Source organism: Myotis davidii, unplaced genomic scaffold (assembly GCF_000327345.1).
Source record: "Myotis davidii unplaced genomic scaffold, ASM32734v1 scaffold390, whole genome shotgun sequence".
In the NCBI taxonomy this organism is placed as follows: domain Eukaryota; kingdom Metazoa; phylum Chordata; class Mammalia; order Chiroptera; family Vespertilionidae; genus Myotis; species Myotis davidii.
The window spans coordinates 1,037,272-1,062,310 of NW_006282748.1; the positions used below are offsets into that span (position 1 = coordinate 1,037,272).

The 25,039-nt window shown below is 39.7% G+C and overlaps 1 protein-coding gene across 1 annotated transcript in view; it reads right to left on the minus strand.

Annotated features, from left to right (window-relative positions):
- The window catches only part of CPQ (carboxypeptidase Q), a 274,252-nt gene that overhangs the window by 86,943 nt on the left and 162,270 nt on the right, over positions 1-25,039 (minus strand). The gene's annotated exons all lie outside the window — the stretch shown is intronic.

Genomic DNA, 25,039 nt, shown 5'->3' on the forward strand with positions numbered 1-25,039 from the left:
GAGTGGCTCTGCTAGACGCACTGCAAATCCCAAGTACATCCATGCAAGTGCTGCCCGGGGCGCCTGGCCTTCAAGGCCGCAGCTGCTGACTGCAGCCGGGTGATAAGTGCTCCCAGGAACAGAGCGCTGCCCTGCCTCCTCCAGCACCAACAATGCTCTCCTGTTACAAGCCTAGGGCGAAGGAGCGGAAAAGGAGCTACATTTGTCACCAAATTGAATATCGTGGTAAAGCCACTTTACACCTGAGAATTTTAACATAATTAGAAAAGCACAGGTTTAGGACGCAGGCTGACCGGAGTTCCAATGAAAGCCTGGGCAAGCCGTTTCCACACCCAGTTGCTCAGCAAATCCCACTGGCATTTTCTTCTAAGTCTACCTAGAACCCAACTCCCCACTCTGCCAGGTCTCTGGTCCGAGCACCACCCTCTTTCGCCTGGATTGTAGTCGCTCCTAACTGGCCCCCCTGCCACGTCCTCGCCTCTCTGCAGGTGACGCTCCACACTGCAGCCAGGAGGGCCTCTTTAAACTTAAACCAGATCACCTCCTTTCTCTGTTCAAAAAACCCCAGTAGCCAGACTGTAAGCTTCTAGGAGGCAGGGGTTTATGTTTTCTGATTCGCTGTGATGCCCCCAGTGCCTAGAGTGCTGGGCACACATTAGGTGCCCCATTGATAGTTGGTGAATGAAGAAATGAATCCAAAACTTGGCGTCCAACTTAGAATAAATTTCAAAGCCCTCCACCACGTTTCCAGCCGCATCTCCTAAAACTCCTCCGCTAGTTCACTCCCCGGCAAGCTTATGGTTACAAAAGGCAGGCAGTGAGCTCTGCTATTGTTAGGCACCTGTCGTGTCACCACTGGAAACTGATCTAGCCGAACTTCTGTTTCCTAGTCTGAAAAGAGGAGAGAATATTCTAGGCCTATGCCATCATGATTTCACAGGGTGGCTGTGAGGATTAAATGAGATGAGTGTGTATGTAAGACTATCCTGTGCCTGGCATGTAATAGACATTTGATAAATGAATTATAAATCTACATAATGGATATCCAAGCACAGAGCACACACTTTTACCCACAGGGAGAAGGGGAATCTAAATACTCAGAGAGGACGTCTGCCAAAGGCATTCAAATGCCTGCTGAAAAAGAACCCTAAGTTGCCCACTGCCTGCTCCAGTCAAACCACCTGCTTACCACTTTCACGGCGCAACCTTAAACTGTTGGAGGAAGAAATCTAATCAGTGTATCTAAAGATCATAATTGGTTTGTCTAAAAGAAGTGTGTTTAATGTCAATTTAAATCAAATGACACTTGGCTTGCAACATAGAAAAATATTGGGCAGAATAATGTGCAGTAAATGAAAATTCTGAACATTTTCCAGATCTTTAAAAAGGGGGGAAATGTACCTTCTCTTTACATATCTCTGTGCCTATCAGCAAAACAGTTACCAAGTCATTAAAATGGTGAAATTCTCTAAATCAGCCGTCGCCAACTGGTGGTCCGTGGACCACTGGTGGTCCGTGAGGTCCAAAAGGTTGGTGACCACTGCTCTAAATAAAGACCAAGAGGCAGCTAGCTCAGGTTTAAAAAAATTATTTTTTAAAAGAAAATGCCATGAATATCCCTAAAGATTTGGTGTTCCACTTGAAAAGCATATCATACAGAATTAGTCCCCTTCACACTTCAAATCAGCCAGATGACCAATGATGTTCCACTAAAATGATAAAGAAGTCGCCCATTTGAAGCAAGGAATGCTAAAGCTCCCGAACAATAGCGAGGCTGTGGGTGCATGGCTGGCCCTGGAAAGACCACCTGAAGGCGCCACCTTCAAGCCCTTGAGAAGCTCAGGACCCATCAGCAGGCACACCAGCACCGACTCCACATTCAAGAGTCGGTTAGGAAATCAGTGGCTAAGCAAAAGCCTGAGTAGGCCCCCAAATCTCTCTCCACGTCAACATTCTCCTTGTCCCTAAAACTAAAAGGAATACCTGGGACTTCATTAATGCCTAGACCCTGCCGCTAATATGGGGCTTGGGCCCCCAGGCCGCCTTAGTCCACACATGGGCGGTGAGGGTCACCGAAAGGGATTGGCCTTGGAATCTGAACAAGCATTGATTGACTCCCTGCTGTGCCACCCCTGGCTCTGTGACTTTAAATTAGTTACCTAATCTCCCTGAGCCTCAGTTTCCTCATCTATACAAGGAAAACAGTAACTGCCTTATGGGATGGTTCAGAAAACAAAATAAGGCAAGTACATACCAAAAACAGTCTCTGGCACATGGTAGGTGTTCAAGAATTGTTAGCTTCTCTCTACATCACTCCACACGCTTTCAGTCGGTGCCAATAATGACCAGGACAATCTTAGTCCCACAAGAAGTATATTTATTCCTTAGGCGCCACAGAACACCTTTGTTTAAACAGAATGTGTTCCCAGCCAAGAAAAAATATATAAATTTTATCTAACTTGTAGAAAAACACATAACATCTTTCAGTATGGAATGCTCCTTCATCCCAACATAGAGCATATCCCAATCCAAAATAAACAGAAACAGCTTCCTCACTTTAAAATGAGGGCTGATTAGAATTCTTAGTTTCTAGATAAAGTAAAAAAAGCTTAATAAATCTGAAAACTGGACAAAAAAGCTATAGCTATAAAGCTATCTATATTGACGGTTTTTAATTAACATATTGTGTATCTCAAATCCAAACAAGATTTAAAAGCTAACAATTTTAAGTATATAAAATAACAATAATAAAGCAAAAATAACAATAGCAACACAATGTGATATGAAGTCAATTGTGCGAACTGTATTTGGTAGTAGAACTGCGGTAAACGACCCAGCTCAGGAGTCATCGTGGCTCAAACTCTGGCCCTGGCTCCGTGGCCTACAGCACCGGCCCAAGGCAAGCGCATGAAACAAAGTTTTAGAATTGGAGGTGAGAGGGAAGACCCTGGCCTTAGCTGGCTAGAGGCAGGTCTCACTGAGGTTTTGTCAGAAGGCAGGTGATCAGTTCCCTCATCATGCATACAAACTTCCCAGAGATCTTTGACCTTCTGGAATTTCTCTTAAGAACTCTGAATGGGACAACAAACATTTTACAACATCATGATTTTCCTCTAAAGAACACACACCACTAATAATGTGTCAGAGTTTTGCCTTGTTTATGAAATATTGACATAAACGCATTTCACTTTCATTTTATTGAGGAGAGTAATAATGCTATTGGGAAAATAGTGCCTATGAGAAAAGGTGAGAACAACCCAGTTGAACTTTATTTTTCATTACTATCAAACTTAAAGATGACAAGGCTGAGAGGTGACTTCCCTTAAACTCTTCAATTGAAAAGGCAATTTGACTGTCTTACACTTGCACCAAGAGTGGGGCAAAATAAAATCAACTCAGATTAATCCAGCCTTGAAGATAGCTCTCCCAAATCTTGAATTCTAAAGAACACTATTGGTTAATGTGCATCAACCCAAATACTCATAAACTGCTCAGTTTCAATCCCTTCAGAACTATGTACGTGTACTGTTCTCCCTTCTGTGACTTAACTTTGTAGAGAAAACATAACTTTCTCCTACCGTAAATGACTCACTTTCCATTTAAATGAACTCGTTCATGAATACACTCCATGTCCAGCTCTCATTTATCAGTAGCTCAGAGGGGAATGCCTACACTTAGAGATTTCTATTCCCACAATAAACTTCACTAATGTAAATGTGGTATCTGAGTGATAGAATAAATAATGACATATTAGCATATAAATTGAATGAGAAGAGGCAAAAGCATAGTGGTTAAATATATGGGTTTGGGGGTCGAGACCTATTTCCACCTTAGGCAAGTTACATAATTTGCTATTTACTATATAAGCACATGGCCATTGTTTGTTCGTTTTTAAATAGGGGCACAATTAGATAAAGATTTTATTTTACTGAAGTAGATTGCAACTAAGGCAAGAACAGAAAATCACTTAGTTATGTAGACATAAAGCAATTAGGCGCTTTTGGGAGGCACTGGGCAGGGCAACAAACTTTTTAAAAACTCCATCTCCCAAGCGGCTATCTCTTGAGCATCTGGAGGAACAACCTGGACTCTGGGCAGGAGGCCAATCAGCTTGTAAAAGGAGCCCAGGGCCTTCTGGGAGGAAAGACCCAGTGTCCTCCACCCTGCTTTCTGGGACTGAGGGCTGGGACTGAGAGAACTGTTAGGTCAGGATGACAATCACTAAGGCCCTGCACAGGGAAGGTCCTGGAAACCACTGGGGAAGGGAGGAGTCTGGGCTGGTGACCTGGGCTCAACACAGTGGCCTCAGGTTCCTGGGGAAGGGCTCATTTCAGCCGAGCGTGTGGCCATCGCTATAAGCCCCTCCAGGTCCAGCAGTTCTGGCGCAGAGGCCATGATTTAGGGAAGAAAAGCTGAGGACAGGAAGTAAGCGATGTAACCTTGCTGCCCTAAATGGGCACCACTGTGATGTGGGGGTGCAAACAATGCCATGCAGCAGCCAGAGAGGACGGCAGTCACCTGCATTTCCTGCTGCAGGTGTCGGGAGGGGGACTAGCTATTCGCCTGAGGAAAGCCTCTGGGTTCATGGACCCAGAGGCAGTGGGAGGGTCTCAAGAGGAGATAATGTACTATTTGCCAATAAGGCCTGGAAGGCTGGGATGATGAACTGTAAAGTAATTAAAGAGATATGATCATGTTTAGAGCCTATTTTGTGGAACAGGTCATAACAGTTATCATTTGCATAATTCAAAGGGAGCAGAATATAGAATCCTACCTCATTATAATGATTAGGATCCTATTAGCCAGGAAAATCACAATGAATCATTGCTGAAGTGGAGGCACTGTAACTACCAGTATGTGAGGGCCATTTCTGGCCCTAGCCCAGCTTCCACTCTCATATCCTGCTGCTGCCTCTCATCCAACATTCCAGCCACATCCGGTTTCCTACTGGTCCCTGAACATGCGAGGCTATCTCAGATGCTTGGTTCTTTGTACATGCTCCTTTCCTATCTAGAATGACCCTTCCTGTTTCCATCTGGGAAACTCCTATTCATTCAACAAAGCCCATCTCTAACTTTACGTTCCCTGGGAAGGTTCCCCCACCTCTAGGGTGAAGTTGGTTACCCATTTCTCAGTGTTCCTCTGCAACTTCAAACATACCTCTTATTTTCACTTTCAAACACACTTAAATGTTGATCTCCCCCCTGGACTATTAATTTTCTGAGACTTACTCATTTCTCTTTTTAATAATCCTGGCTGACTGACTATATTTATGTAAGTATACATAAAATCTGTGGCCTTTTCATTTTATCTAAAGCAGAGTTGTGCTTCCAGAGTTTATAAAGTTTCTAGGATATGCTCTTTATGTAAAACTAAAGCCCAAATTACACAGGTGAGAACACCCCAATAGCCTAGATACTCGCTTTAATGTCTACATGTGCTTCGGTTGCTATTACATTTACCTACTTCTGTAGCACAGATAGGTCTAGTCAAAATTTAGTACATCAAGAGCTCTTGATGATCATCATTAAATAAATATATATATTATGCTCATAGAAATCCTTCCATCAGCTAATTATATTAAATTATAGATATTTGCATTTTACACTCTGGCAGTTCTCTTTGTTTTTACTTCGATATTTTTTCTGATTATAAGAACAATATATATTCTTCTTTCAAATTTAAATGGAAAACTAAGCCCTGGACAGTGTTGTGCAGAGGTTCGAGTGCTAGCCCACACACCTAAGGGTCTCGGGTTTGATCCCCAGTCAGGGCATGTACCTGTGTTGCAGGTTTGACACCAGCCCTGATCGGGATGCGTGCAAGAGGCAACCAATCAGTGTGTCTGTCTCACATCAATGTCTCTCCCTCCCTCCCTCCCTTCCTTCCTCCCTTCTACTCTCTCTAAAAATCAATGGAAAAAAATATTCTCTGGTGAGGAGTAACAACAACAAAATAATAATACATAAAATAAATTGAAAATGAGAAAAATAATAAAAAATTAAAAAGCAAAAATAACCTATTGGTATATTGTTATATTGCCTTATAATTTTTGAATGAATGCATTCATATACATACATGCTAACAGTGACATTTTATATATATAGTTTTATACCACTTTTTCCACTTAAAATCGTGGCATATATGGCCTTTACCTACTATAATCAATAATTTTTAAGAAAATGATTAATTTTGTTTAGCTACTATCAAACTTTTAAGATTTTTATCCTTAGAACAGGTTCTTAAAAGTAGAAATACTGAATCTAAACAGTATAAACATTTTTGAGGCTCTTAAAACATATCACTTATTCCCTAAAGAAAGGTCAATTTGTATTCCCACCAACTATGTATGAAAATATTAGCTTCTACTTATATGTCAAACTTTTCATCTTAGCGCCATTGTTTTGATGTGTGCAATATGCTATATCTATTTCTCTATACTACGTTCTACTCATATTCAGCTAAAATAATTATACACAGGCACACTCAATCTTTAGCCTTTTTTAGTTGAATGAGACAAATGTTAAGTTTATATCTAGTGTCTGATTAAAGTTAAAATATGTGCATTTGTTTCCCTTATTTAAATTTCCTGATAGTAGGGACCTTTCATCAATACATTCTGAAGATAAAGTTAGTATCACGTATGGGTCAGAAGCCTGATCTAGTTGGCATTTTAAAACATGGCATTTCTTCGTCCCTACGATTATTTAGCTGTGTTTTATCTGCAAGGTGAAACTGAGAAGCCTGGTTAATGAGTGATTTAAACTCTGAATCACACTTCTGTTAAGAGTTCTACATTGCAAAAACATCAAATGGGGAGAGTTTAACAGTACAATTTTTAAGAAAATGCTGGCAAATCAAATATAGGTACCAAGACTTCTCTTACAAATTTACACTCAACAATATGATTCTTCACATTTTATTTCTTGTGAAGATCACGCTGTGTGAGGAAGAACGAATGTGTTTGTACTTGAATCGGGGATTACCAGAAAGTAATACATCTCCAGCAAGCAACTGAGATGAGAACATTTCTGAGATCTCTTCTCAACAACCAAACAGCAGCGGTACTAGTAGAGCCTAAGTTGCGTTGTAATGCAGGAGCGGCATGATGCTGCTCTGTTACCTCTTTCAAGGGCTCCTTTTTAGGGCGATGGTAGAAAGGATGTTATCTGCATTTTTAAAGATTTTCCTTGTGTATAGAAAATTAGTTATGAAGTTATCTAAACTTGTTTTTAACCAATAATTACTCATAATTTTCATTCTAGGCTCCACTTAAGTTTAGGGTTTAGACCATGACCCCTTTGGCGATGTCAATACATTTTTGCGATCAGTTTTGAATGAAAACACTCATCTTCCTGGGCATTGCTTCATTCTCAGCTCCAAAGCAACTGCTGGGTGCTCTTGCGCAGGAACCGTCTCACCCTGAAAAGGATACGGTCATCACAGTGTCTCCGGTGCTCTCTCCTCCTTTCTGTTCCCTTTAAGTTGCTGCAATCGACACTAACCTGCTTCCTCCACCCTCTCTGTATAACTGTTGCCAGATTCATTCTCTTAAAATACTGCTTTGAATATGTCACTGGCTGCATGAAAGTCTTCAATCATTCCTGATCGTCTACAGTCTGTCTCTAAACTTTTATAACATGAATCCCTATCAGTAAAACAGTTTTGCACATGCATCATCACATATGTATATCTATAATAATAAAAGCAGAATATGCTAATTAGAACGGATGTCCTTGAAGTTGGGCTGCGAGGGAAGCCCGGGGCCCGGGTGCCAGAGGGAAGCTGGTGCCAGCAGCCAGGGGAAGGTCTAATCTTGCATGAATTTCGTGCATTGGGCCTCTAGTTTATATATAAATGCCATGCATACAATATTGTCAATACATATGCTAAATATTAGTAAAATGTATTTCTTTTTTTTAGATAAAGAATAAACATTTTCCTGTACCCACTGATATACAGCATAGTCATCCTCTGTAGTATGCCATTCCAAGTCCTACGCAGACTCACTCTAATCTGTCCCTCCAACCAGGCCCCTTCCCAAAGCCTCATCTCTAGGTAAATTGGTCGTTTCATTTCCTTGCCCTCTCTGGGCTTCTCCTCACACCATTTACCCCATACCATTTGTCCTTCCTTTTTCTCTTGACTTACTTATATCCCAACTAGCTTTTAAGACCCAGTTCCAATCCCTCCTTCCTTACTCTCTCCTCCCCCTGTACGTCAAATATGTTATTTTCTGCTCCACCCATTTGGCCATTAATCATGAATAATGTACTTTCTGCTTTTAGTTTCCATACACAGTTCCTGCTAAATCAGAGAGCCCTGTACAAATCTGTTGATAAATGGATTAGCACACCTAATAGAAACGTTTTAATCTGCAACTAGACAGATATAGATTGGATTTATAAAAAGAACTTTGGGCAGAGGATATTTTTACATTAAATCAGTTACATTTGCCTAAGGGAGAGTAAAGCCTGAAAATCAGGCTGGGCTTGGGTAGGTGGGGCACATGGAGATAGACTGGAATCTTTGAATCCCTGTTAGATCTGGAAAATCATAATTGATGATTCTGCAAATACTGAGCCCTACCCATCAGGACATGGGACTAGAATTTTCTCAAGAGAAGTGTTTGGCCTTCCAGAAGTGCTGTTTATGTCAAACATTTTCATTCCTCAATTATGGAAAGTGTGAGACAAGTATTCTACAGATAATTTCAATGCTTCAAAATTGATGAACCTTATATGGCCAACGTAATGGAATATCTGACCTTATGAAGCTTTTGCTTTTCCAGGTCATATGCCCATCTTATTTATAAAAGTTGTTACGGTAAGGGAGTAGTTTTAAGTAGTCGGTTAAAGTATTTATGGGAGCTTGTAAAAATTCACTTCAGACCTCAGGGATTGTTGTCTCAGCAAGACTCCCCAAGTTCATCTGCTGCCCTCCTGGGGCCGAGCCTACAGGCGTGTGTTCAGAGCCACCTCTGGAATGAAACCGGACCCACGCAGAGCTATGTGCTTAATGCGGGGAGGAATGGGATGTCTCCATTCTCAGAATTTTCCCCAGGACCCCTGTCCTCAAATCTTAAAATCAACCTACTAGATCCTCCCCCACCCCGCCCCCCGCCCCGTGTAGATAATAACATTTCAAGAGCATTATTTCCTGTCCTGTTCTAGCTTATTTATATTTAATTACCACATTAATTCTTATTAAAAACATCATCCTCATCTATCTTTGGATGTACAAGCATACATTTATTACTTATCTTCTGTAAAAGAACAATCTATAATTCTGTAATAGAAGTGAACATATAAATCAAAAAATATTCATTTTGACTGTGCAGAAATCTGAATGATAAAAATGGCACAATCAAAGGTACTCAAAATATCAGACTCAATCATTCAGTAATTATTTCTGGTCCAGGAACTGTCTTTGGGGCTGAAGAAGACAGTCACACACTTTCTAGAAGATAAAGAGAAGAAGAAATTCCCACAATATTCTTAGCATCATGTCCATCACCATTATCATTACTGTAAGCACTCTGAATTCATCCAAAGAAAACTGATTTAAAAAAAATCAAGTTATTATTGCTCTGGATGGAAAATGAAGTTACACCACAGAAAGAGAGACTGAATTGGGTTCAAGAATAGAACTGAGATTGGACAGAAAGGCAGTGAATAAAAGAACTGGAGGAGAGCAATGCCATGGTGGTAAAAGCACTTACAGCATCACCAGTGCCAATTCAGAGATGGCCAACACTCAGCACAAGCTAGGAGAGAGGGCACCAAGATTTACTGGGCACTCGGTACTGTACCAGACACTCTACTAAGATGTTCCCAGACAGTATCTCATATAGTTTTAGAAACAGGACCTCATTCAATTCTGCAAAGCAAATGCTATGGCCTTCCCCATTTACAAATATGAAACTGAGAGGTACAGAAATTAAGTCACTTGTCCAATACCATACAACTAGTAAATGGCAGAGCTGGGATTCTAACCCGAGATACTGTCTGATGCCTACTTCATTCTCTTCATCTCCGATGGGCTGCTGTCTTCCCAAGAGATAAAGTGCATGGAAAGATCTGACCAATCCTATGCAAACTCTATTTTTTTAAATTAACTTTATTGGGATAACATTGGTTAATGAAATTATATAGGTTTTACTAGTAAGTGTACAATTCTATGATACATCATTTGTATGCTGCATTGTACAAATCTTCTGTCATCATATGTTTGACTACCTTTATCCTTTACTATCCCCTTCTCTCTAGTAACCATCATACTGTTCTCTGTGTCTATGTATTTCTTTGTTTGTCTTGTTTATTCATTTGTTAACTTTTAGTTTTATATCCCACATATGAGTGAAATCATATGGGTCTTGACTTTTTCTGTCTAACTTATTTCACTTAGCATGAGATTCTCAAGATGTGAACATGTTGTCGCAATGACAGTATTTCCTCTTTTCTTAGGGCTGAGTATTCCATTGTATATGTACCACATCTTCTTTACCCAATCATATTGAGATACACTTTGGTTGTTTCCATGTCTTGGCCACCATGAAAAATGCTGCAAAGAACATAGGGTGCATGTAACTTTGGAATAATTTCTTTTTTTTTTTGGTGAAACTCTCACATATAATATAATCTAACAGTTTCTGTATTTGGTCCCTATACTTAGAGGTCCACATTAGTACCTTCAAATTCCACCTAAAACTGTCCAATTTTCAAAGAAACAAAGTGACATGAGTATGTCCTATAGACAGTTGGTTGAGTAAATGTTTTGGACAATAAAGGTGAGAGCTGGGACCAATGCAAAGAAGGACATTCCGTAGGCTGATGGAGATAGGCAATAAGACTCAAAAACATTCAGAAGCCGAATAACACTGGAATATCCAGATCAATAGCCACGGGAATGACAAAAGTCTTGAACGGCTGGGTCTGAACATAATCACTAACTTGAAAAAAGTGGGAGAGAGAGAAGGAGAATAATACCTTTCAGTGGGTTGAAGACTTGTATTTTGGGAAACTGAGCTCCAGAAATTTTTGAACTGAATCTAAAAAATTATAAGCTTGGCATCCAGTAGACAAATCAACAGGATGCATCCTCTGCCCACAGAAATCACAGGGCTTCCCCCAAATCAGGGAAAACATTACTGTCAAGAGTATCATGAAAAATGAGCTCCAAATGTAAATACATTCATTTTTGTGTCGACCATAAATCCTGTTGGAAAACAGATTCATAAAAACATTGTAGGGTATTAAGTTCTTCTATGGAAAAATGATTTTCTAAACATCAGGTTTTACTCTTCTCTGCAGAGAGGGAGATTATACCAAAGGGAGAGTTGTAATTGAGTTTAGGGATAGATCTGGAGGGAGAGCAGAATGATGATCAAAGAACAGATTGGTGGAGAGCAATTACATAATCGAGAAAGTATTTACAGTCCCACTGCTACTGTGTTAGAGACAACTGGCCAACTGGGAGGAGGTGGGGCCGGGGAGAGAAGGGAGCAGGATTTACTGGGTACTTACCACTATGCCAGACACTGTGCTAAGGTCTTTCCAGACATTATCTCACTTAATTTTCACAATCATCCTATAATAGTGGGAGTACTGTAATACCTGGGGGGTATTATCCCTAAGGTACAGATAAGAAAACAAAGTCTAAAAACGCTAGAGGCTGCATATGAATACAAGTTTTGTTTTGTTTTTAACCCAGTGCCAGTGCCTTTTCAACTAGACCACCCCGACTCAGGCCTCCTTACCTTGAGACTATCCTCTGATATATAAAAAACAAAGTTAATTTCTAACTTATGTTTCCCGGATCGGCCATGTACAGAGTCATCAGAGTTAAGTCATAAGGCATCATCAGAGCAGCGGATAGGGCCTATTTTCAAGTCTTCCTATTCATTTCCTCTAGGACCCCACCTTCTAAACCCCTCCTCGAACTTCCAGTGCAATCTTCCCCAGGAAAACGAGGATTGACATAAACACAGAATGTGAGGAGAGAAAAAGCAGTACAAAGGCAGACACAAAACATGACAGTAAATCAAACACTACCAGCCTGCAACTTGCAGATCACAGAAATTATTCAAAATCACATAGTAGATTTGAGGACCACCATCCTCATGCTTCCACTACATGCCATGCACAGCACGCTGATAACAGTCTCGCCTTCTGTTATCATTTAGAGGGCTGACTCCCTCACCTGGCTTAATGAATGAATAAATTAATGAGGGGAAGGAAGGAAAGAAGGGAGGGAGGGAGGGAGGGAGGAAGACAAAGGGAGGAAAGGGAAAAAGGAAGGAAGAAAATTAATCAAGAGTTACGAAAATCCTGAGAACAAAATGACTCAGATATAGATGATATAGACATTTTTTAAGTCCCATTTCAAATGGTGAAAGCCAGATGGTAAATCGTCTTTTAAAGAATATACAGAATGAATTACACTTTTTTTCTAGTAGATAATACCTTAAACAGAAATGGTGACCATAAATCGCACAAGAAAAGACGTGGACACCTTACTCTGTCTCTTTCTGTGCCTCCTCCCAACACTGCCACGGTCGGGACAGCTGTCCACAAACTACACTCACTCCTCAGGCCCAGCTTCCACCATAAGGGAAAATCAGATGTGACACGGAGGGAGGGAGGTGCCTGTCGAACATGGGATCCCAGAATCCAGAGATGAGGATGTCGGCCTGGCCCAGCTCTCTGAGGCATCAGCATGTGCAGTGTGGTTGCTAGAGACTAGCTCGGGGCTGATGCAGACAGACAGCAAGTCCCAGGGGCTGATCTGCTGGGGCTCCGGTGCTTGGCTGCACAGTGGCTGTCAATGCAGAGTGACCGGGGAGGTTTCGCCCTGGACAATAAGGATGCATTGTGCACAGGTCTCCAAAGCCAGGGCATATGGAAGAGACTATGCAGCTGAGACCCGAGAGCCAGCCAGGCCAACACGTGAAGACACAGCTATGTGAGAAATACAACCAGGCAGACTCCCATGGCATCATGCTGACCACTGATAGAACAGGAGAACACTCAAGTAGAGAATAGAGATGTTTGCTAAGGAGGTAAAGTAAGAAGAGAGCTAGTGTTTATTGAGCACCTACTGTGTGTTAAGGCAATACACTAAGCACTTTATGTGAAATTAGTTCTTTTAATTTTTCTCAACTGATCCTCACTATAGCAGAAGGATGTACGTATTACTATTTTTCCTATTTTACAGATCCGAAAACAGAGGCTTAGAGGGATGAAGCAACTCACTCATGGTCACATCTATAATAGCAGTAGAATCAGGACTTGAACTCAGGTCCCTTTGATCCCTAAGCCCATGGTTTAAGCCTATACTCCTGCACAGTGGGTCCCCTCGGTGAGCCCAGTGGCTGGGGCTGACTCACTTGGGATTAGTCCTGTGGGAGTGGCGCAGGTATCTGATGAAGATGAGAACAGATGAAATCAAGCGATACACATTCATAAGACACCAATGACAAAAGTACAATCTCTGCCAGTCACAGAAAAAGAAAAAGATTCATGGGCATAGACCATAGTATGGTGATTGCCAGAGGGAAAGGGGTTTGGGGGAAACAGAAGATAAAGGGAGGCTAAATGGTGATGGGAGGAGACTTGACTTGGGGTGGTAAACACACAATACAATATGCAGATGATATATTGTAGAATTGTATGCCTGAAACCTGTACAATTTTATTAACCAATGTCACCCCAATAAATTAAATGTAAAAATCACACACACACACACACACAACTGAAAACAGAGAAACCCAGCCTGAGGGGAGAGCTATTTTCTTGGTGCTGGGTTTCCTCTGGCCACAAGTTGAAGGGACATTTGTACACGTGTGTAGAAACAGACAGCCTAAAATGTCCCAGCACAAACTGGCACAGGATTACACAGTCTACTGGGTCATGGGCCCCAGCTTCCCCACTCTCCTCGGCTTGGCTCACCACCACGTCACTTAATTCTATCTCATTGTACGGGATACAGGATATCACACTGTTCTGAACAAATAATGTTTCTTAAATTCTTCAAATGACAACTGGTATTAGAGGTTTTAAAAAAATTAGAGATGTCATGTCTTTTCCTCAGGGCTTGGACATCACAGGGACCTAAAGAGAGAGGATAGTTCGCTCCCCCAACACCCCGGCCAGACATATGTTCAAAGTGTTCTGCAGAGCTAACAATGTTGATTTACTAATTTCTGAGCCTTGAACCTGGAGGACTGGGAGTCAGCTGCTTAATCTAATCTCAGCCAGACCATTTCACTATTGCAGCATTAAATAACAGCACCAGAGCGAGTATCTCAGTGCCGACCAGACCACAAGCATGAAAGGTCCAATAAGCAGGCTACTCCTTTATAGCATTCGAACTGTGGTTTCCTCCCCTTAAGGTTCCCAAATAAGAAAAATAGCCTGTTCGTTATTATCGGCAACAACGATTCCCCCTCCTATGTAGAAAACACATGTCATTGCCCAGAATAAAGTTTATTTCAAGAATTAGATCACTTTAGACTTTAAAGCACAACTATGTTCTGGCTGCCTGTGGGGTTTTTTTTTTTGAGAAATCACAATCCACTTTGAACATTTACACACACTTGTCATTTTATAAATAGTTCTTTGCTTTCTCTTTTGAGTAAATAAAGGCTTTTCCTAAGAACACTGTCAAAAAAGCCCCATGATGACGCCCATGTGGGTGTGTTCATCATGATCTTCCATTACCAGGCTATGTCCACTGTCGGTTTTGAAAACAGCCTCTTTAGGGCAAATAAAACATGAGTCAGGAGGCAAACAAGTTCTCGGTGGCTTCTGGGTATGCCATTTTGTGCTGGGCAGTACCTGTGGGCATTTCTGCAGGGCGGGCCTGCTTTCAGCAGCTGCCCAGGGCATCGTGGGAAGACACTAGCACTCAAAGACCTGGCTGAAAGAACCACCGCACGGCTTCTGTTAAAACAGTGCCAGGCCAGAAATATGAAGCCACACAGAAAACTTGTGTGCAACTCTAAACGAAATGGAAGATTTTCTCCTTTCTTCACAGAAGCCCCCCTCATTCCAGAACCAGCTGCTAAAGACCTCAGTGCCCCTGAGGCCTGCATGGAGGTCTACAGAAGAGGTCCAGCAAACACAGTTTGGGGTGGGGAAGACAGGATTGGGGGCACTGGTATGCTTTTTAAGGATTGAGGCTGAATCTGCTTTCCTCTGGTTTTCTTTTATGTGTCTTCATAAAGCACATTTCATGCTTGCCTTCTATGTTGCAGTGGCTTGTTTTCCCTCAGATACTTAGGTTGCCAAACTAAAAAGAATTTCTGCCCCCATGGACTCTATTGAGTTGAAAGACAAGTTTCAACTATTCTATGCAGAAAAGGGAGCCAGCAACCTGCCACAGACGTCAGGTAACAAAGGGCTCCCTTCAGAACCTGTCCGCTTCCAGGCCCTGCCGCCTGTTCTGTGACCAGATCAGTCAGTCGTTCCCCGCACACCTGGGTCCTCCCGGTGCCAGCAAGGTTATTGGCATAACATATGAGGGATCCGGCTGCTGTATTTACACTTTAATAAGTACTTTGTTTTTATCACTTTTTTTTGTTTGTTTTCAGGGGTCCAAGAAAGGGAGAGACAGAGTAATAACCAATTTATATAGGACAGAATCCGCTCAACTGCTCTTTTTGGACTAAGAAATCAGAGCTGGAATTTTTAAAAATAGGACAAATATGTTGGAGCCGACACATGTGGGATGTTTTTGTACCCAGAGCAATTCCCTGCCATCCTGTTTACTGACTGGAACAGGTATAGTGGATGGAGTAACAGACGCCTACGAGCGTGTCTGCTGCATTCAAATCTAGGAAACATCAGAGCATGTGCACGGGAAGAGATTCAGAAAAGGAAACTCAAATGTTTAGATTCTTTCACCCCTATTCCATCTCACTTCTGTCTCTTATGCAAAAAGTAATGGCCTTCTTGGTTTCAAAACTGCTTCCCTACTTTTATTGAAATTCTGAGGGTCTTCTTCTGACTGCCACAAACTGATCTCTCCAAAAACCACAGGTTCGAGGATTCCAGACCAGGTGGCAGACTCAGCTGCCTGAAAACAAAAGGCCTCTGTTAGGCACCGTGAGGCTTATTTAGACTTTGCTTCCCTGACCATACATTTTTGGGGAAAGTATTCAAGATTTTAAACTGCGGAGGGAACCCGGGATACTGGTGGTCATGGTCAGCACATTTTATGGAGCATATTAAATAGGCAATGATCTTTTTTTTATTTTAACGTCCCCTTACCCAGAGCAGCCATGTGTGCACATATGCGGTATCCATATCTCTGGAGTAGAGAGACTAGCCCTGAAAGACTACAAACTGACACTTAATATTCAGAACAAAAAACAAAAACAAAACAAAAACCAAAGCTCTACTTTGCGCTCACACATTTAGATTTCACCCCATTGAGCTGATAATATCTTCATGAGAGAAATAAGGTTCATTTGTAAACAGTAACCTTTATATGCAGTTAGCATGTCAAAGCCCATGAAAAAGCTGCTTAGTTTAGGATCTAAGCTATGATAAAACTTTTCTTGCCATCTTCTTCACACTCTTAAATGCTAGCTTAGGAGAAGTTGTCTTTGCTGGCCAATCAAAACAGATTTTAAATCGATCCATGTGAAATGATCATAAATACTCAGTTGCTAGAGAAAACACAAGATTTCCCAATCAAGCCATGTTTCTGAAGGCCCTTTCCCTAGCCCCATAAAAAATTGTCTTAATTATATTTTTCTTTTAAAAAAATAAATGTCCCTTTTCTCTTAAAAATAGAAGAAATTATATTAATCAGGGAAAACTTGGAAAAGTAGAAAAAAAACCAGTCACAACACTACTAATAAGAGATAAGCTTTGTTAACATACTGGGATTTTTCTTCCTTTTTACCTTGCATTTAGATTTCTTTGAGTTGATCTACTATACACATGCATTTTTCATTACAACCTAAAGATTTATCTGTGTTTTTTTATAGTATCTCTAATTTTTAAAAAATATATATTTTTATTGCTTTCAGAGAGGAAGGGAGAGGGAGAGAGAGAAACATCAACGATGAGAATTACTGATGGGCTGCCTCTTGCACGCCCCCTACTGGGGATCAAGCCCACAACAAACAAGCAAACAAAACAAAGAGGCAACCAACTGAATGGGATATATTTGTAAACAACAGTTCTGACAAGGGCTTAATTAACAAAATACATAAAGAATTCATATAACATCACTTTTTCCAAGGATACCTACAAATAGCCAACAGATATATGAAAAGATGCTCAACTTCACTAGTTATTAGGGAAATGCAAATCAAAACTACAACGAGATACCCTCTCACACTAGAACTTCTAAGTTTCAAAATCTTTAATATTTTTAATTATCTTTTCTCTCTTTTACACAATTTGTTAATTTTCTAATTTACATGTTACAACTCATAAAGTCCCTCTTTGACACCATTCCTTCTGTTGAGGTTTTTAAAAATTTTAAATGACTATACATTTTTATTTCCAATAATTTTAATCGGCTTTCTTTGTATCTTTGCATTCTTTTGTTTTGTTTTGTTAATCCTCACTTGAGGATATCTTCCACTGATTTTGAGAGAGAGTGAAAGGGAGGAGGAGACATACAGAGAGAGAAACATTGATGTGAGAGAGACACATCTATTGGTTGCCCCCAGCATGCACCCTGACCAGGGTCGGGATTGAGACTGAAACCGAGGTACATGCCTTGACCTAAATTAAACCCGGGACCCTTTAGTCATCAGGCCAATGCTCTATCCACTGAACCAAACCCATTAGGGCTGTATCTGTATATTCTAACTTCATTACCATTTAGTTCTTATTTCATAAACTCCTGTTCTTTTTTTTTGGTATAGATGCTATTTATTCTTTTATTTTAATAAAAATATTTTAGACATATTTGTTTCTTATTTTTAAGTCCCTTTCCTCATAATCATGTCACCCCATGATGACTGGGGTAGCATGGCATACTATAACAGATATAAACTCAGACTGCTGGACAGGGTAAAGAAATGTAAGACTGAGGGGACAGTATAAGCAGAATAGAAGGTGATGGCGATGATATGAGAAATCCACCATATAGTTTCCATTTGTCTCAAGTGGGATTTTAAAAATATTTTTAAAAAATGTTAAATCCTTTTAAGAAACATGCTATGCTAGGACAGATGATATATGGCTTGCTTTACACATTCAAAATGCTGACTCTCCCCAGGTAGTCTTCACTGTCTATTGCTTAGCCAGAGATTCAGAATTAATACTCTTCTCAATGATTGTGGGTTGAATGGATGGATTAAGAATAGATGGAAAATATTAAGTGATGATGAATTTCACAAGTGGAAAGACTCAGTCAAGTGAAATGATCATTAATATCATATCTCTTCAAATTCAAGAGCATAATTTTTACATTTAATATTTTAAAAAGCAGAACAGTCTTATGATCAATATATACTTTCATTGAGAAAGATATTTTTTCTCTTGAAAATCTTCATATCAAAAGTGCATATTTCAACTAATATTAATTGGAATTAAAGAAACAGAATATTGTAATATCACAATTCTGAGAAGGCTTTACACACATGCATGAAAAAGTAAAATGACAGCAATAATTTGAAAATTAAATTAAATGGTAATAACAGAGACAAATCCCTATCTGAAACAAATAGGCTATGTTATACTATCAAGTCAGCAGCAATCTGAGCTTGGCCAAAACCAGAGGAGAATTAAATTATAGGTCTTGAACTCTTTGGAGGAAAAGTAACCTTTCCTAGCTCCCTTGAGTATGTCTTTATGAAAAACTTTGATTCTTCTAGCTGAAGTGAGTTTTCTAATAAGCCTGTGGAGCTATGTTTATGAGTTAATTCTACCCAGATAAGAGGACCTTAATTAGTAGAGAAAAAACTAAAAGGGAATTTGTGAATGCTTTTGATCAAAACTGAGGTATCTCTCAGAGAAACTCTCCCTTGAGGCTAAGAAAACATTTGAAGAGACTTTCCAAACAGAAAATCTCAGAGAAAAGGATGCAGTCCAGAATTATGGTGCAGTTATAAATCCTGATTCTCTTATACCTCAGCAAGACGAGAGGTGATGGATGGGAGATGTGGGACCTTTGAAAAACAAGGCCATTGGCTCCTCTGGTAGAACATTTCCAGATGCTTAGGCTACCTTATTTCACTAGTAGGAAACGAACTGCCTTGCTCTAGTCAATAAACCAACCAAGGCTCTGGGGAAAAATGTTAAAGTCTTTGAAAAGAATTATCAGTCAGTCAACCTCATCCAATGTTATGACCTAATGGTTTCATAATTATGCTTTTGAGAAGCTGGCCAAACAGGCATGACAAAACATTGATCACAACGATTAATTCTAAGAGATAAGCAACTAGTTGAAAAGAGGAACCAATTAAAGAATAAAGTGTGAAGGAACTGGATATATGCAATACTAAAATGTTAAAAACTCTATTCATAAATACACTATGTGTAAATATATGTTTTGAACCCTAAGCCATATTTCCCTAAACACCCCTAAGTTCAAATTATATTCTAACTTAAATTTGTTAGGATAAGATAGATTTTTATGTCTTGTCTATAGGTATCACCCTGTGAAAACAAAAGCTGAACCTAGAAACTTAAATAGAAGATCATGGAAAAATAAACACTTCAAGATGAAAAGGGCTTTGAAGGTCATGTAACCTAAAACTTTTCCTGGTCGGCAAAGCCCTTGTGCAACTCTGGGACCAAATGATCCCACAGACTGCTATTAACGAGCCTCCAGCCACCAGCCGACCCTTTCCTTCAGTCAAGTGCCCTGAAGAAAGAGTAATGCTTCATTATCTCCACATCCTCTCTTCTCACCTCAACTCTGTGACCAGACTTCCACTTTCCCGACTCTATTGCATCTATTCTTATTAAAGTCACCAATAGCCCCCACTTACTACTAAAGCCTTGGAACCCATCTGTGTCCTCATCTTTTTTATTTGTGTTTGGCACTTGACACTGTGCCCACCCTGTTCTTCCTTCACATCCCTCACCGGCTCTCTTCTGCTTCTCTGGCTATTGCATTTTGACTTCTTCAAGGGCTTTTTTCTCTGCCTTTTAAACACGGCCCACCTCCAACAGGTAACGGCCCTTTCTTCTTTCTGAATACTCTAACTGATCGCTCACATTTTTCTTGGTTCCAACCACCATCTAGACCAGGGGTGGGCAAACTTTTTGACTCGAGGGCCACAATGGGTTCTTAAACTGGACCGGAGGGCCGGAACAAAAGCATGGATGGAGTGTTTGTGTGAACTAATATAAATTCAAAGTAAACATCATTACATAAAAGGGTACGGTCTTTTCTTTTTTTTTTAGTTTTATTCATTTCAAGTGGGCCGTAGTTTGCCCATGGCTGATCTAGACCCTAAAGAATCACAAATCTAGATTTCAGCTCAGAACTCTTTGTGAACCCAGACTTAAATATTCAGCTGCCTATTAGACAGTGCCATTTGGATACCCTACATGTTGCTCAAACACAACATAATAGGACCTAATGTGTTATTTGCCCCACCTAAATTGGCTTTTCCTGTAGTTACTCTTTTAGTAATATATCCAAACTGCATGCATTATTTGCCCAACATGAATCAGTCTCCTTTGCATTTACTATTTTACTCAACCATAAAGACACCCAAGTCAGAAACTTGGGGATTTTCTTAGATTCTTCTTTCATATTCAGTTCTTACAAAAGAAAATGTCCTTCATTTCCTCCTCCTCCATTATTGTGATCATAACAAATATTTATTTAGTGTTTACTATATGTTAGTCACTCTTATAAGCTTTATAAATTTTTATCTCATTTAATTTTTACAACAAGTATTATTATTTTAAAGATTGGTAAATTGAGGCAGAGATTAGTTGGTAACTTCCCAAATTAAGATAGCTAATAAGTGGTGAAGCTGGTATTCAAACCCAGACAATCTGACTCAAGAACCTAAGGGTCTTAACCACTATGCTGATTAGTTATCGAGATCTGTACTTAATTCCTCAACATTTTTCAAATATGTCTCCTCTGCTCCATCCTTACAGCTATTGCTGTGTTTAAGCCCTTATCATTCATCAAACCAGACTGTAAGTTCCATGAAGGCCAGGATCACATGTGCCTTTGTTTACCAATGTCTCCTGTGCTTAGCACAATGATTAGCATTTTACATATATGTAGTGTCTGCTTGAAGAAAGCAATTAAGTATTTTTACCATCGGTAGATGGCCATATACTTTACTCTCCAAACAGGGAAAGTTTTGAGATTGAAACAGGGTGTTAGAATAATTACGCTGGTTAAACAGGAATAAATTGAGACTATTCCAGACAAACGGAGACATAGCAATCACCGTAATAATTGGGCTACCTATGTGTGCCAGATTGGTTTTTTGGCAGCTCAAACCAAATTGGTTTTCTCTGGTATCATAAGGATTGGAAGCCTGGGAACTACATTCCCTGGAATCCATGCCAGCAGTGTCATGGGGTTAGATGAAAACAATAAGCTTCCTTCATGTGAGATATCAAAGACAAGAGACAAATAGAAAACACCATTACTCCTTTAAGGTGAGTGGTCACCTGGGGCTCGGTCGACAGCATATGTGAGCTTTTGCAAACAGCTTCCAAGTGTCTTCCTACAAATCACTCACTCTGATGCTGTGGGTGGCTGAAATCATTGGTGAGTTTCTTTAGTTCCTGTGCTTCATGATTTTCTTAATACTTGTAGCTGCATCCCTGATCCTACCTTGCCCAGGCCTTCCAACATCTTTATAGATCTCTCAATTTGTAAGTTAATTAACCCTAGTTGTCTCAACAAACAAAACTCTCAAATCTCAGTGTCTTAGATCAGTAACAATTAACCTTAGAGTCCAATGCAAGTTAGGGAGAGCTCTCCTCCATCTGGTGACTCAGAAAACCAGAATTCTTTTTATTTCCATCTTTTTAGATAGTTTCCAGGGGAAGTCAGTGGTTGGAAAATACATACAAGCTTTTGACCATTTTAACCATGGGAAATTAATACTTCACTCCCCTTCACAGTCCTTCGGCCAGGACTACCATAAGGTCCCAAACTAATAGCAAGAGAGGATGAGAGAACAATATAATGCCAGATAAGCATCAACTCTTTCTGCTATAGGCTCTAAGTCCTTAAATTAAATCTCTTCCTGTTTGAAATATTTAGAATAATTTCTATTCTTACCGATATATCATTAAACAATACATAACTACAGAAACTAAATATATTAACTTTATTGAAAGGCACTAATCATTTGTTTCCACACCTAAATGTGCAAATATTGGTTTTACCATATATGTATACAAAGGTATTATCTTATATAAAATTTTACATGCATGCTTACTGTTTAGCTCATCTACCTATCGATATATTTCATTTGCATTTATAGATTCAATAGTAAAGAATAAATTTGGGTTAATGTCTTACATGGGAAAACAAAACAGACATTTATTCATTTGTAACCTATTTATACATATGTCTATCATTGCTTTACATTAAAATGATCTATATTGTTTTCAGTGAATGATAATACTTTTAAAATTTATAAAGATATAGGACTGTCATCCATTGTACCTATAAATACCAGGGCCAACATTGTTATTCTCTTATACCAACATCCCTGATGATGCATAGGTTGTACTAAAGTGAGCAAGAGTGGATGTGAAACAGGACATTGACTCCTGAACTTGGTAATCATTATATTTTCACATAAAACTATTATGTTTTATGTTTAGCTCTTATCAAAAAAACAAATAATATATACACAAACCCACTCCTGCAACACACTATCTTAAAACATTTATATTAATATAATTATAGATATGAATGCACTATACAAATTGTGCTATCTCTTCATCCTTTCCACTTGAAAATGAAGTTCAATGTACAGGCACTGTTTCATTTCAATGACTATGGTGAAGGTGAGTTAATTTCCAGGGATGATGTATGGTCAGTGCAGGTAGCAGTGATAGCCTACCTCACAAGCAACATTCAATTCCTGCCTGAACTGAAATATTCATCAGTGCTGCCTCTTCATGTCTCTGTCAACAAATGAAGGTCATGTTACTCCCTCCAATTTGTGTTAACAGGCAATGGGAGTAGAACAAGCAATCTGAAAGGTGAATATGAATTGAGAGGAAGTACTTCAGGTGAACCATTATAGGACTGAAGTCTAATTCTGCCACTTGTCATTTAGGTTAACTTATGGAAAAAAGAATGAAGGGAAAGTGAGTGGACACTCACCTATTATTGAATACTTACTCTGGGGCAGATTCTGTGTTCAATAATTTCACAGATATTTTCTTACTGATTTATTGTAACAGCCCTTGAGGTAAAAATTATTATTTTCCTTATTATGTAATAAAGGAGGCCTGACTGTATCATTTACTGTTTCAAAAACTTTCAGCAAAGCTTTCTGCTTCTTTTGGCTTCAACTTTCTCATCTGCTAAGTAAGAATAATAATACCTTCTCTACAGATGGGCAGTCTACACACATATAATTATTTCTTTAACATTTTTTCTTCCATACTAGACTATCAGCTACATGAAGCTTTCAAAAGCAGACCTTTCTGATGTCACCGGTCCTCTTTTCTCCATGCCTCAGAATCTACCTGTAGGAGGGGCTTTAAAATAAGAGCTCACCTGGATAATTTAGAGCCTCCTTAGAAATGGGCACATACTCAGGCAGAATCATGTTTGTACAGAAGCTTATCTTTGCCATGAAAATACTCATACATCAAAGACCAAAGAAGAAAATTGTAGAAAAGTGGCCAATGATGATGATAAGAAGGTCACCTTACTGTTGATGACTGCTTTCACACATGCCTCAAGTCACTATAGAGCAGACCCAAGTAAAGGTTAGATCCATCCACTTTGGATGCCAGGTACTGAGACAAGGAAAGAATCTACAAATACCATGAACTTTCAGAGTTACTCACTTATGATCAATGGTCTGTGGTTGGTCTCTATTGATTCACTGTGGGTCTTTTGTCTCAGTTCCTTCCCAGTCACAAAGAGTGAAAAATGGAAAACTAAAAACTAGCACCCTGTACAGAGCAAAGAGTATCATCAAAGATAATGAAAATCATTATAATAGCTTGTAATTGCTTTAAACATTTTCCTGTCACTCTGTCAACGGACAATGAATACAGTACATACCCTACTAGGAGCCAAGTTCTGGAGATACTGTGGTAAACAAGACACATGTAGACCCTGTCCTCCTGTAGCTGACCATCTAGCAGTGGAGGAAATATGTGTAAAGAATGCCTAGATGCAGGGCAGCGATTATTCATATTTAAAACAGAGACAGTTGAAGCTGGGATTAAGGGCCCTTAAACAATGTTTTCAAAAACAGTAAGTGGCAGTCAGGCTCCAAACCTGGGTCTTTATACTTCTAGGCTAAGGCTCTTTCTATGTTGCTACACTGCCTGGCTGCCTGTCTCCAAGAATCCCTTTCTACCAACTGAGGGTTGAATATGGTGACTATAAATGAGGATGGGAAAAGATGAAATAGGTTACAATTGATGCTGGAGGTGACTTTGAGTCCTTTCCTTTCTTGACTTTAAACCAATGGGACCGTTATTTTAGAAAGGGCTTCTAAGAAGAGCTAGAAAACATGTCTATGCATTGCACTATGACTTTCAAAAGCCCCTTTGCTTACGATAATGATGATCTTTATTAGTTTCCATTAAAAATCTATCAGAACACCTGTGACTTTCCTAGGCATCACCTGAAACCCAGCCAATAAATGTCTATGTTCAATATCTATCATAAGACCCATCCTGTGGTTTCCATCTCTCCTAAAATGGGAGCCTTATAGGAAACTGTGAATCTCAAAACTATAATATTGGCAAGGTCTTTGGGATACTTCTCTCCCAACAATGACGGGAAGTATCTTGGGTGAACTGTCTTTGGAGGAAAGGAATAAACGGAAATGGCTGCTGATCCAGGTGCTGAAAATATCTGACGAGAGGAGACTGATTCTAGG